Here is a 12729-nt window from a genome sequence, read left to right on the forward strand (position 1 = left end):
ATTTAACGTAACCCAATGCGTCTGTATTTGATGACTTGGAAATTAGACTAAACAATCATCTCTCTTCTCCAGAATGGCTGACCCCACCTTTAAAGGGTAACTGTGGTATTTTTCAACCTGGACTCTTCCCCCTGTGTTTTTGTGTCAGTGTGACTAATGGAGACAACAAGTTTTGAATTTGGTTCAGTATTGAGTTAGAGAGCTGCAGCCATGAAACGGGCTGCAATGTAATCCTTGTGGGAAATTGCACACCTTCAAAATACAGTCATTATAAGTGCTTGATTTTGCCACTAACTGGCTCAGATGTCTTTCTGAGATGTCAGGTGTCTGACAACATAACCGTACAGAGAAATTAAATGTTTTCTGTACCATTTGCTTGATCCGCTGTGTGTCTAACCAACTCTCGCTCAAGGAGAAGTCTTGATCTTGGAGAGGTGAGGACGTGTTGCAGGATGACTAAGAAGCGGATCAAGTGAAAGGTACAGAAAACATTTCCTTTCTCTGTACGGTAGTGTTGTCAGACAATCTGAGTTAGTCAGTGGCAAAATCAAGTACTTCTAATGGATGTATTTTCATGGTCTGCAATTGCCTTTAAGGATTGTGTTAAGGCTGTTTTGCTGCAGCGCTCTCACTCAATACTGGACCAAATTCAAAATGTGTTGTCCCTATTAATCTCTTTGACACAAAATCATGGGAAAATAAGGTCCAGGTTGAAAAATACCAAAGTAACCATTGAACATGTAATGGAAATACGTAAGCACTTATACGTACAACGCAATACAACAATGCAAAAGAGCTAGTGGATAAAGGCACAAATAATATGACCAACCAAAAGACACTCAGGAAGGAACATCCATCATGTGTCTTTCCATCCGCCCCCCAGTTTCGTGGTGTTCCAGTGTGATTGATAGTCAGTATAACTGTGACTAACGTGTTGTCCGGCTTAATTAGCAAAGATGAATAGCAGCGTGTTGAGGCAGTGTCAGCCTTGTTTGTGGAAAAAAAAACCTGTGTGTGGAGTGCTGCCCACCAGAAGCAGTGAACAGTAAAAATATAGCACCTCGCCAACACAACTTAGTGTTCATTGCACGGCATGAAAGACGAGGCAAAGTTAAGCTATTCATCACATTAAGTAAGAATTCTTGATGTGCAAGTTTATACTCAGGATCATCAACTATGGCATAGTTACATCTTCAGCCACCTCACCTACCAGTCACCTTGATGTCTCTCAGCCGTCTGTCTAGTTTTTCAATTCCATCTTGTCCCGAGTTTTTCCTCTAATCATTCTATTAAACATGCAGACAATGACCCCTCAGGGGTTTCGACCAAAGAGTACCGCCTACTGCTCTAATTTCTCACATCTCCAATCCCATAAAAATTACACAGCATTACATAACTCATAACTGTTGCAGAGCCAGAAAAGTAAGACATGGCTTTACCCCAAATGTACAGCAAGGCTAGTGCAGCAAACTTCAGACTTAAATACTAATAATTCACCACTGAAGCATGGTTGTGCTGTTGACTCATACAGCCAAATTTAGAAAGCGTTTTCACACCAAAGTAGTAGCAAAGTGGAATCACTTTTCAAGCTGACCTCATGCACCCTCTGATAAGCAGCCCACTCCATTTAAGTACAGAAGCCACAACTAAATTCAAAACGAGAAAACTGCCTCTGAATATACTGTGAATTGTCCCCACATGTAGGATAACTCAAAGAACACCCTGTGATGAACTAGTGGTCTGTCCAAGTTGTTCCCCTTTTTCCAGCGCATTCTGACATAGGCTGCTACCCCATGTGAATGCCCTGTCTTCTGTTGTGTTCTCTTCAAAACAACAGCTTTAAGCCCCATTCTAACTGGATTGATTTCTTCAAGTGAGGTTTGGTGACTTTAACATCACCTGCACTGGTTAGTGATTTTAATCCTGTCCAGACCAGCGAATAATTACAGCTACAAATACCTACTGTTTTTCTATGAACTGGCTTTTACTGTTTCTCATTGGAGAGACCCCTTTTTAGAGTGGAGTATATTTAATCAGCTGGGTGTGAAGTTTGACTTTTGTGTGAAAATAACAGCAGTCAAAAGTTTCTATTCTCTGATAATAAATGTTATAACAATGTAAAAATTTTACAAATTATAGACAAATACAACAATGAGAAACAATTAAAGTCATTAGGAGAAAAAGAGTACTAGTATTCTCTTTTGGCTTGTTCTCAGGGTGCAAGAGTAACTTTTTTATACAATGGACAAATGTTCAAATTTGACCAGCCACTCAAATTATATTTTTTTGTGCCCTGCTTCTCCTGCTGAATGTCTATGGGTTAGGGTTAGGGTCTGTTAAAGACTACATGCTGTAATTTTGTTAATCCTGTTTGAATGGGACTTTACCGCAATAAAGGGATTGCACAGAAACCTAGACTCAAAACAGTGACTCAAAAAGATTTTTGTGACTGATCTAACAATATCGACATCAACCTTGCACCGACTAGGCACATCCAGGCCTAATCCTGAACACATGAAGGCATGCCTATTGGATCTGGTTGAACCATGTTTCTTGGCTGAGCACAGCACTTAGAACACAATGTAGGGCCGAGTCTTTGTGGGCTCAAAACCTGTATTGCGAAGTTAAGGTAGAGGTCAAGTCCTATGCTAAATGGCCAACAGCAGAAGAAGCTGATTTAGGCCCTTTAGACTTTGGTAATAAAAAGTGACTGTTGTGCTCAGCTGCAAACACAGCATAAGCTCTAGAACCAAGTTCTTTTATAACATGTGGTCTCACCGACTCTGCAGCTGTCAGAAGTGAGTGAGAGGTGCTGGGCTGGAAATATATTCCAACTAGCTTCTACCCAGCTGGGGTTGTGAGTGCTTTAATAAAAGGTTGCTTAGCTGAATAAACTTCACATAACAGCAGTACAGAAACACCCATTGGAGGTCATTGAATAAAATGATATCTTAACAATACAGACCCTGAGTTTACATGACACCGCAAAAACATGAGGCTTAGCATTAGCTGCTTCAGATGGCTGTGGGGTCTGCTACACAGGTTTGTAAGAACCAGATGGGGTTTGATCTTAGTAAGGCAGAGCTTGAAGGAGGGTGAGAGACCATCTCCTTGACAGATCGCTCCTAGGGTAGCCAGAACCAACTATGGATATTACTCTGCTGTTGTGCGTCTTCACAAGTACCACGAATATGAAAAGTGACCAAGACTATCCAAAAGAAATAAGGGATTAGAAGCACATTTTGTGTTCCACCCTTGTCAAAAACTGTAGTGGTAGATAAATTCAGTGCGTTTTATATTTTGAGAATGAGCAAAGTAGGACAGAATAATTGTATAAATGGTTTAGAGGAAAAAGGAAAACAAATAGCTTTAAAGGAAATTCACTAATGAATTTTAATCCATATCTGTGCCATGAGTGATTAAATTGAACTACTCTCGTGTTCTCATTATTGTGGGACTTAGTGGAAAAAGAAAATTACTACATATAAGAACACTGTTGCAGTTATTTTCTGTCAGTGTTTTAGCCTCAATAACAAAAATCACCCTCTGAAAAAAACTTGTTTCCGACAAAGGTTTTTTAAATGATAGACTTTCCAACCAGTATTTGCATACAGCAGTCTCTCATGCTTTTCATTACACAAGAAAAAATAAAAGGCCTCTGAGGACAGAAAACACAATTTAACTAATCGAAATTAGTCTGGATTAAAAAAGGTCAGAACAGAGAGCTATGTGCAATGAGGAGCTTCTACTGATATCAGAGTACTTGTGTATAGAGGATAAGGGAAGTAGATGTTGATGGCTGACGTCAAAGTGGCAACAAGTATTGAGAATCAAAAAATCACCACAACAAAGAAATTTAAGTAAAAGAAGCAAGGGACATTGCGCACTTCGTAAAAGTACCAAAATCAGTCATAGTACAGTAGTAGTTTAGTGCATTCATAGCAGAATTCTGAATGTGAAACTTTTTTTTCTTTCTTTTTTCCATATGCAAAAAAGCCAATTTTAAAGTGTAAACAAGGCCAGTGGGCTGTTATTTTAGTACGAGTTCGCATCTGTTGCCCTTGGGAGTAGTGCTCCATGTTTGTGGCATCACACTGGCATCTGGCAACTTAACTTTGCTCAGTCGGCGACATGTATTGTTAATGTAGGGATTTAGTTTGAGATACAAAAAGAGCACTTTGATGTCAACACTGACAGAGGCACTGACAAAGTGATGACAACACAAACAGCAATTACTGAAGAAATGTGCTTAAAACCACTAATTTACAGACAATGATAGACAGTGGATAGACATATGAGAAGAATCAAAACAAAAACATAAATATACTTCCCCCACCAACCCAAATTTTTCAAGCCTTTGCCAACACGAATGGTATCATTCAAAGCCCAGAGGAAGTGAGCCACAAGGCGGGCAACTTGCACCCGCCAAACTCCCTGCAGTCTGGTCCAGCAATGAGGCCTTCCATTATAAGAACAATTGGATAACACCATTAACAAGATATCCAGCCAAGCAGAAAAGATAACAAGCTGCATGGAAGAAGAATGGTCATATGCAGAAGCCTTTGTGTGGGCCAGTGTGAAAAGACCCTGACTTTCCAGGGTCAACAGCCATTTCTGAATTATCTTCCAAAGGAAAAAGTTGTGAGTCTGTCAAGTATTTTGTAACACTACAAGCATAATGAGTAACCACTAAAAAATATAAAGGGTCTCCCTCCTGTTCGTACACACACACACACACACACACACACACACACACACAAGATATCTGTACATCTCCACGCCTAGCCATCAGTTGTTTTCAGCTAGTCTGGAGGTGACAAGGCTACATCACACTGTGCTAATGGACACTCCTGCTTTTTTAAATGAGATCATGGCTCTCTGTAAATGAGGCACATAGAGAGGGGCAGTGGTGGGCTGCTTTAAAAACACCCTAGACTACTTAGCGGCTTGGGTAAACAGAAAAAACAAACAAACAAGAAAAAAACACATATACACAAACTCACAAATACACACATAGATAGCTAGCGGCCAGACCCTCATTAAACCATCAAGACCTCCTGAAGTCAACTCATCCGGTGGGTGAGATGGCAGCAAGCGAGCAGCATCCCTTTTTCCACGCTTCATTTACCCCAACAGGATGGATGTCACTAGCAAAATAGCCGCCATGAAAATTTACATGCAAGCTAGTGCTGTAGCTGGGAATGCCGTCTGCATGTTCAGTAGTTTACATTATTCATCTATTTATTTCTCTGTCAGTATATGAAAATATGCATAACATTGTAATAAGAAAAAAAGAAAATCCTTGCTTGTAAGATTAGAGCAGAATAAACTCTTGGAAGAAAAAAAAAGAGCGATAACAGGTTAACACAAAGATTTGAGTTTTATGAAAAATACACTATTCTCTGACTTAATATCAGCCTACACCAGACCAGATAATTCACCACTCCAGAACCCATGACTATTTTTTCTTTATCCACTTCTCTTTCCCCCTCTATCTGTTGTGTCCATAATAGAGGGAGGCCATTTGGTGATAAAGCGGGAATCCATTACGTGCTTTCACTCTCTGCTCTGACCTGTGAAAACAGTTTGGCTTTGTCTCATGAGGGGAGGGTACTGAGTGAAAAATGAATCATTAAAGTATGTGACAAACTCTGCCACGGGTGGCTGTCGCAGCGAGGAACTGCAGCTAGACTTGGCCCACCTATGGCAGGGCAGAATAACTGGACAGACCTATGACTTCTATGACTGAAGCACTGCAATAAGGCCACCAGAGGCTGCAGACTCAGCAATCATACAGTATGTCCTCCAAAAAAGCAAACAGACATTACTGGGGAATATGCTGCTGTGTCTCCAGCCTTGCAAGAGGTGAAATTTGATGCCATCTCATGAATGGATGTACAAATTAGGAATCTAATCTATGAAGCACTGAAGTGTGTAACATACATTTTATTGGAAAGATAAACAGACTTTGCACTGTTTACTAAAACTGTGGTGTAAATTCAAATGTAATAATTACTAACTAACTGTTAACTGTTATGGGCTCATTTAATTACAGAACACACACATATTTGCATGTGTTAAGACTTACTTGAATGTGCAAAATATTTTAACTACATTGAGTTTACTTATTGGAGTCATGGCATTTTCATTAAATGTGACAAGAAGAAAAAAGAAAGTGAGAAATGAAGCAAGCAAGAGCAATGGAGAGAGGGAGAGGTCAATTACATGCATGTTATGCAGAATCAAAGTGGCTCCATCTAAATGCTTTTTTTCTGCTTCATTCACCCTTAGATCACAACGTACTGTATTGGTAGGTCATTGACTAACCCATGTGATTTTATTAACACACCAATGTCAAAGTAATCAAGTCTAAATAACCACTGATGAGCCAAGAGCATTCACACATACAATTAGCTAGTAGTAGTACAAGTTGAGTGGGCCAAAGGTGGATCAATGGGTCTCCATATTTCAGGCATCTCAGTCCTTTATGTTACAAATCAAGGTGCATTTAGGTCTTCAGGGACAAACAGGAAACCTTTATTGTCTTTTTCACAAAACACTTTAATTTAGTAAAGAATATCAAAACGTAGCAAACTGCACCTGCATATAACTTTAAAGTAGATTTGAAGGAGGTTCTCAAATCATTTTAGATGATAATCTATACCACTACAAACACAATAGCAGTGATTTTGACATGTTATTATACTAAATCAAAATTACATCTTGTTTAAAAGACTAGGCACATAGGCACGCTGGAGTCTGGCGGTGCTTACTGCAGAGCCTCCCACTGCTGGATTGTTATGGCAGAGCTAGAAAAAACTGCCTGTTTCCCTGCAGCCACGTCATTTGGAGTTGTTTTCAGCCAAACTGAGGCCACGGCTCTGTGCCTTCAAATCAATCCAAAATGGTGGCATATACAAGCAGCTCTAGTGGTCCTCTAGGCTTGGTCAAGAAGCTAACAACATATGGCATAGATGGAGCACCATCATGAAAAAAGTTCAGTCCTGAAGCACTTGCGTACAAATTTATTAAGTGTTTGAGCACTAAGTAGAGTTGAAGTTGCTCCTCCTTTTATTTATTTATCTATTTATTTATGGTTTATTTGGAGGGAGGACAGATCCAAGTATTACAGTGTTTATGCTAATTTGTAACACCAGTCCGTAGAAGAGTTTTTATGAAAATACAAGATTAGCAGCTGTGTAATCTCTTGATGTAATTGCAGAGTGGCAAGCCCAAACATTTAAACATAAGCTTTATAATGACAAATCAATAAAGTCAGGGAGCCCGGATAGCTCACCTGGTAGAGCTGGTTCCCCATGTGCCAGGGCTGAGTCCTTGCTGCAGTGGCCAAATTCTATGGAGCCAGAACGGTGACTTTAAAATTTGGCATCCAAAAAAAAAATTGGCATTGAAAACAAAACCAGTACTGAAAAAGGAAACATTGGCATTGAAACATTTGTATTGGCATTGAAACAAGTATTGGCACTGAAAAAAGAAACTAATTAAAATAATTAAAATCTTAAAATCTTATTATTTTACTTTATTGGGATTTTTTTGTATTTTTCAATGACAATCCTTTTTCTTCATGTCAGTTTTTTTGAAGTGTCACTGATTTTCAGTTTCAACTTTCTGTCACTGTTTTGGCGTCGAGAGGGAGGGGTCTGAGGGGAGGGGCAAGTAGAGCGTGGTTTGCATATAATTTGCACATCGGCATACTCAGTGGTGGACTGGCCATCAGGAGCACCGGGACATTTCCCTGCATGCACACACACACACACACACACACACACACACACACACACACACACCAAGTTGCGTGTAACTAACATAGACACAACATAATACATTATATGAATATTTAAATCCTTGTATTATATTGTTTCATTTAACCTTTATTTAACCCGGTAAAATCCCATTGAGATTAAGAACAAATTTGTTGTTATATGAACATAGCCAATGCATATAAAAATGATCAATTACTGAACAGAAACATTTATTTTGTAGGGGAAAGAAACTGAAAAATCTGTGTGTGGGTGCATGTGGAGCCTTTGCTTTATTATTTTACACTCTTACATCAGTAGCGCCCAACCTAACTCACTCTTGGAGTTTTGCGTGAATCGGGTGGTGGTGGCCTGGGATGGTATCAAATTCCCGGCCTGAATTATTGTCCCAGTCCGCCCCGCTGAAGAAGTACGTCTCTTTTCCGGAACCCGCCGTCCGCTCTGAAGCCTCTGGCATGGTGGCATTGCTAAAATGTCCTGTTCACTGGGAACTTCCAAACCGCAAGTAAGTCTGTTCATCATTCAGAGCGGACGGCAGTTTCCGGAAAAGAGACGTACTTCTCCAGTCTGCCGATATGCAGATTATATGCAAACCACGCTTTACTTGCCCCTCCCCTCAGACCCCTCCCTCTCGATGCCAAAACAGTGACAGAAAGTTGAAACTGAAAATCAGTGACACTGAAAAAAAAGTGACATTGTAAAAAAAATCTGTCACTGAAAAAAAAGTGACATGAAGAAAAAATCTGAAGATTGTCATTGAAAAATACAAAGAAATCCCAATAAAATAACATAATAAGATTTAAGATTTTAATTATTTTAATTAGTTTCTTTTTTCAGTGCCAATACTTGTTTCAGTGCCAATACAACTGTTTTCAATACAAATGTTTCAATGCCAATGTTTCCTTTTTCAGTACTGGTTTTGTTTTCAATGCCAATTTATTTTTTGGATGCCAAATTTTAAAGTCACCGTTCTGGCTCCATAAAATTCAATTCCTGTGGCCCTTTGCTGTGTGTCATCTTCTCTCTCACTGCCCCCTTTCCCGTCATGTTGTAGGTGTCACTTTCGATTAAAAAGGCAATAAAAAAGCCCAGATAATATTTTTTCTTTTTTTAAAAAATCAAGCAAGTCTGCAAAATCTTGTATTTACTTAAGGCAAACAAGGATGCTCTTGCAGGTAGCTTTTAAATGAAAAGGCAGATAAAGCTTATCAGCTTTCTTAGTGTTTAGTGTCAAACAGGAGGCATTGAGCAAAGGTCTTTGGTTTGCTTTACTGTAACAGCATCACAGGTTTTGCCAGCTATATGGACAACTGTGTCGTCAACGTACATCTGAAGACTCATACCAGGGCATATTTCTGGAAGGTTGTTAATATACAAAATGAAAAGGATGGGACCAAAGACTGTTCCTTGGATAATTCTTGTTTCAATGTTAAGAGACTTGATGTTATTAATCAAAGCACACAGTTCACAACCATTTAAGCATGAGTCAAATTCTGACAGTGATTATTTTGACAAATGGAATGGAAAGAGTTTTGAAAAGATTTTGTGGTTTATGGTATCAAATGCCTTATTTAAAAATTGAGGAATACTGCCCCTACAACATTTCCTTTATCAAGTGACTGTTCAATGATTTCAAATAACAAATATCCCTCCAAATGACTACACGATTGCTTTTTTATCTATTATAATCATTTACTTATTCATGCATTTATCTAACTGTAACTGTAACTATTTAACAGGCTAGATATGTATTAATGGATACAGCCAATGTTTGAGGGAAAAAGTTGGGAGAAACTAGCTTTTTGTTCCTAGACAAAAACATAGGGGATACTTACTCAGTACATGTCAGATATAAAACAAAACATTCAAATTCTACCCCCTCAGCAATTAAAGTAATTAACATAAAGCAAAGATGAGGACACAATCCTGGCACATTTACCATGGTTGAAGATGTTCCCAATCTGCTATTGTGACAAATGTTGAACAGGTTTTCAGGTTGCACCTGCCCTAACTGACCATGCCAGCAGAGCCAGCTCACTGGATGTGCCACGTTTCACACTATGTTGGTGCTTTCAAAATCCAAAATTAACAGTATAAGCACAGAAGCATCACAGTTTGCTGGCTGGCTTTTTATCAGGTTATACACTGGTTCAAAGAAAGAACAGGTGTATACACAACCTTTCACAACAATGCCTGCCATTGTAGCTTAATTTCAGTTCAATTACCTCTCAGGTGGAGTGGTTGACAATGTGAAGAAAGTCATGTAGCTTCAAGGTCAGGATTTCAATTTGAGTATTAAGTTCAGAGAGTGAAGTGGACTTGGAGGAGATTCAGTGTTCAGTTAGGTGATCATGGGAGAAGTCTATAAATCTGGGAAAAATATACACAGTTCCTTATTGAGTCTCATCACTCATAAAACACTTTAAAGACTGAGAGCCAGCTTTTTCAGAGAGATTTACTGTCAGTAAAAAACTCCAAACCCAAAGTACAAAATCAGTGAAAGACTGTAAAAATTCAATGATTAATGTATGGTATTACTTGGTTTAATGATGTACTGTAGTTATATTACAGTAATCAAACATAAAATAACTATGGCCAGATTAATTTATCTACATTCTTGTATTGGTGCAAAAAAACTTTGTTCATACACAATTTCATGTTGAATAATGGTTATTTTTAAAGTAACCATTTCAGCTTAATTTGTCATAATGAAGGGTGAGCTCCAAGGTAGCTTGTACTGTACTTGTGTCTCTGGACCTTCTTAGCAACAGTAGAGAATCTTTGACATGAATTGCATTTATGATCCTAATTTCGGTATTCTGAAAAGTTAGGTATTGTGGAGCCAAATGGCGAAGACTTTCACAATAACAGCCACATGAAACACAAATACTGATCTCCATAATAATCCATGAGGCAGCCAGCACTATGTCTTCATCCATGAGATTATTTATGATCTTAGCTAGCGGCCATGCTTTGGCATAATCCAAAGAACATGGAATTTCACCAAAGTGTACTTCTGGGCTTATGTATACAGGGAAAATAAAGTACAGAATTTCTTAAATGTTGCTTTGGAAAAAGAAAGATTCAAAAAGAGAAGGTCAAAATGTGTATTCAGATTCTGTATGTGGGGGTGGGATGTCTTTGCGTGCATACTTCTGTGTCTATGTGTATGCATGTGTATGTATAAGAGAGATTGAATAGAACGGAGAACATGGCTGCTCGAAGCCCCTGGAGCTCAGTCACAGAGACAGAATACTGATAGAGAAATCCACAGTCGTCACACTCCACTAGCTTCCATCTCTTTACCTCCCTCCACCCCACTGTCTTGCTCTGCGCTCTAGCCCTGATCTATCTCTTCCTACTTCAGGCTTTCTTTATTATTTTTATATTTGATTCATGCACACAATCCATGTTTCCCACACTGGTCAATATCCCCCCCCCAGTAAATACGACTTTATCTAATCCCTCTCTGATTCTTCTACCCTCCATATTACCACATCTCACTGCCCACCTCACCTCATTTCCTTCTTTCCCACTATCTCTGAATGCTTGTTAGCTTAAGCAAGACTCCGGAGTCCCTCTAGCGTTGCCATCTCAATTAAGAGTCCACAGCTCAGTCAATGAGCCTTTAATCCATAGCCAAGAGCAACATAAACACCTTTCTCCGTGAATATGGTCCTCCTAATATGGGCTCAAACTCTGTCCCAAATGGAGTGAGCCACTGCTGTGCGCATCAAATTCTTGACAAGAGTACAAAGATCAAAACTAGTACATCCGATCCCCCTGTGGTTCTTGTCTTGTTTTGGTTACTTGTTTGGTTCTTACTTAACCACATGACCTGTAGTCCAAAACCAAAACCAGTTAGGCAGCTGCTTGCTTTACCACATGGGGTAAACCCAAAGCATCCAGCCAACATTCACTCATGTCAGCGTATAATGTACAGAGGCATCTGTTTTCCAATCCCCTTCTGCTCCCAATGCTGTGTATCTCATTATAAACAGAGAAACAACCAACGTTGCTTTTTAGGCATTCAAAAAATGTAATTATGTGCACATATGGCCAGAGCCTTGAACCCCCCTCCAGTGTCGTGGCTTAGTGTGGGATTATGACAAAGTGGGCCAATGTTACTCCATTCAGCATTCAAAGCCACATCAGCAGGGAAGACAACATTGCTGTCTTGGTGAGTATGTGGATTTTTCAGGCCAGTGGGAGGCAAAGGTCCAAAAGGATATACAGTGATGTCTTCTGCAGTAATAGCTGGTAAACTGGTGCTTTTTCTTTTAGACCGAGTGGACTGTAGCGTGTGTGTCTGTGTGTGTGTAGAAAAGTTTAAAACTTGTCTTACCTGGTGTAGAGAAAGGGCAGAGTTAAACCGGAAGCAAGAGTGAAAACGAAATAGATTGGCCAAGAGGGGGAAGACAGAAAGAGATGGTGAATGAGAAACAGGGAGAGAAAACAGAAACACACAGTTAGTCATGCACTGTACCAAATACATTTCAGAGTGAGTTAAAAGCGTTACTGGCAAAGTGACATCTATCAATGTCATTGTTCCCACGTCCATATTTGAATAGTCATTAATCATAGAGTCTGGACTGATGTAGGCCATAATGACACATGCTAGTCCCAGAACCTGATTATAATTGGCATGGACACCTAGTTGGAACTCAAAAAAACCTTACTGTAATCTTATACTGCCAGGCTACATTTCTAAAAAACCCCTCACTTAACCAATCAACCCAGAACCAGGACCTTCCAAAGCTATAGCTGTGATTCCCGTGCATGTTGGCTTAGAGTAATAGGTCAGATGAATAGAGATTCAAGATTATAATTTCCTATTTGCCATGCGAAAGATCTATGTTGAATATTGTATATTTGTTCAGTGAAGGGCCTAAAGAAGTAGTGGTGTCTGCCCACGATGAACTACTATTCAGCATACATTTTACTAGGG

At 39.4% G+C, this 12729-nt stretch overlaps 1 protein-coding gene across 2 annotated transcripts in view; it reads right to left on the reverse strand.

Annotated features, from left to right (window-relative positions):
• grid1a (glutamate receptor, ionotropic, delta 1a) overlaps positions 1-12729 on the reverse strand; it is a 227203-nt gene that overhangs the window by 130244 nt on the left and 84230 nt on the right. The window lies entirely within an intron of this gene.

This window comes from Dicentrarchus labrax, unplaced genomic scaffold (genome assembly GCF_905237075.1).
Source record: "Dicentrarchus labrax unplaced genomic scaffold, dlabrax2021, whole genome shotgun sequence".
Taxonomy (NCBI): domain Eukaryota; kingdom Metazoa; phylum Chordata; class Actinopteri; family Moronidae; genus Dicentrarchus; species Dicentrarchus labrax.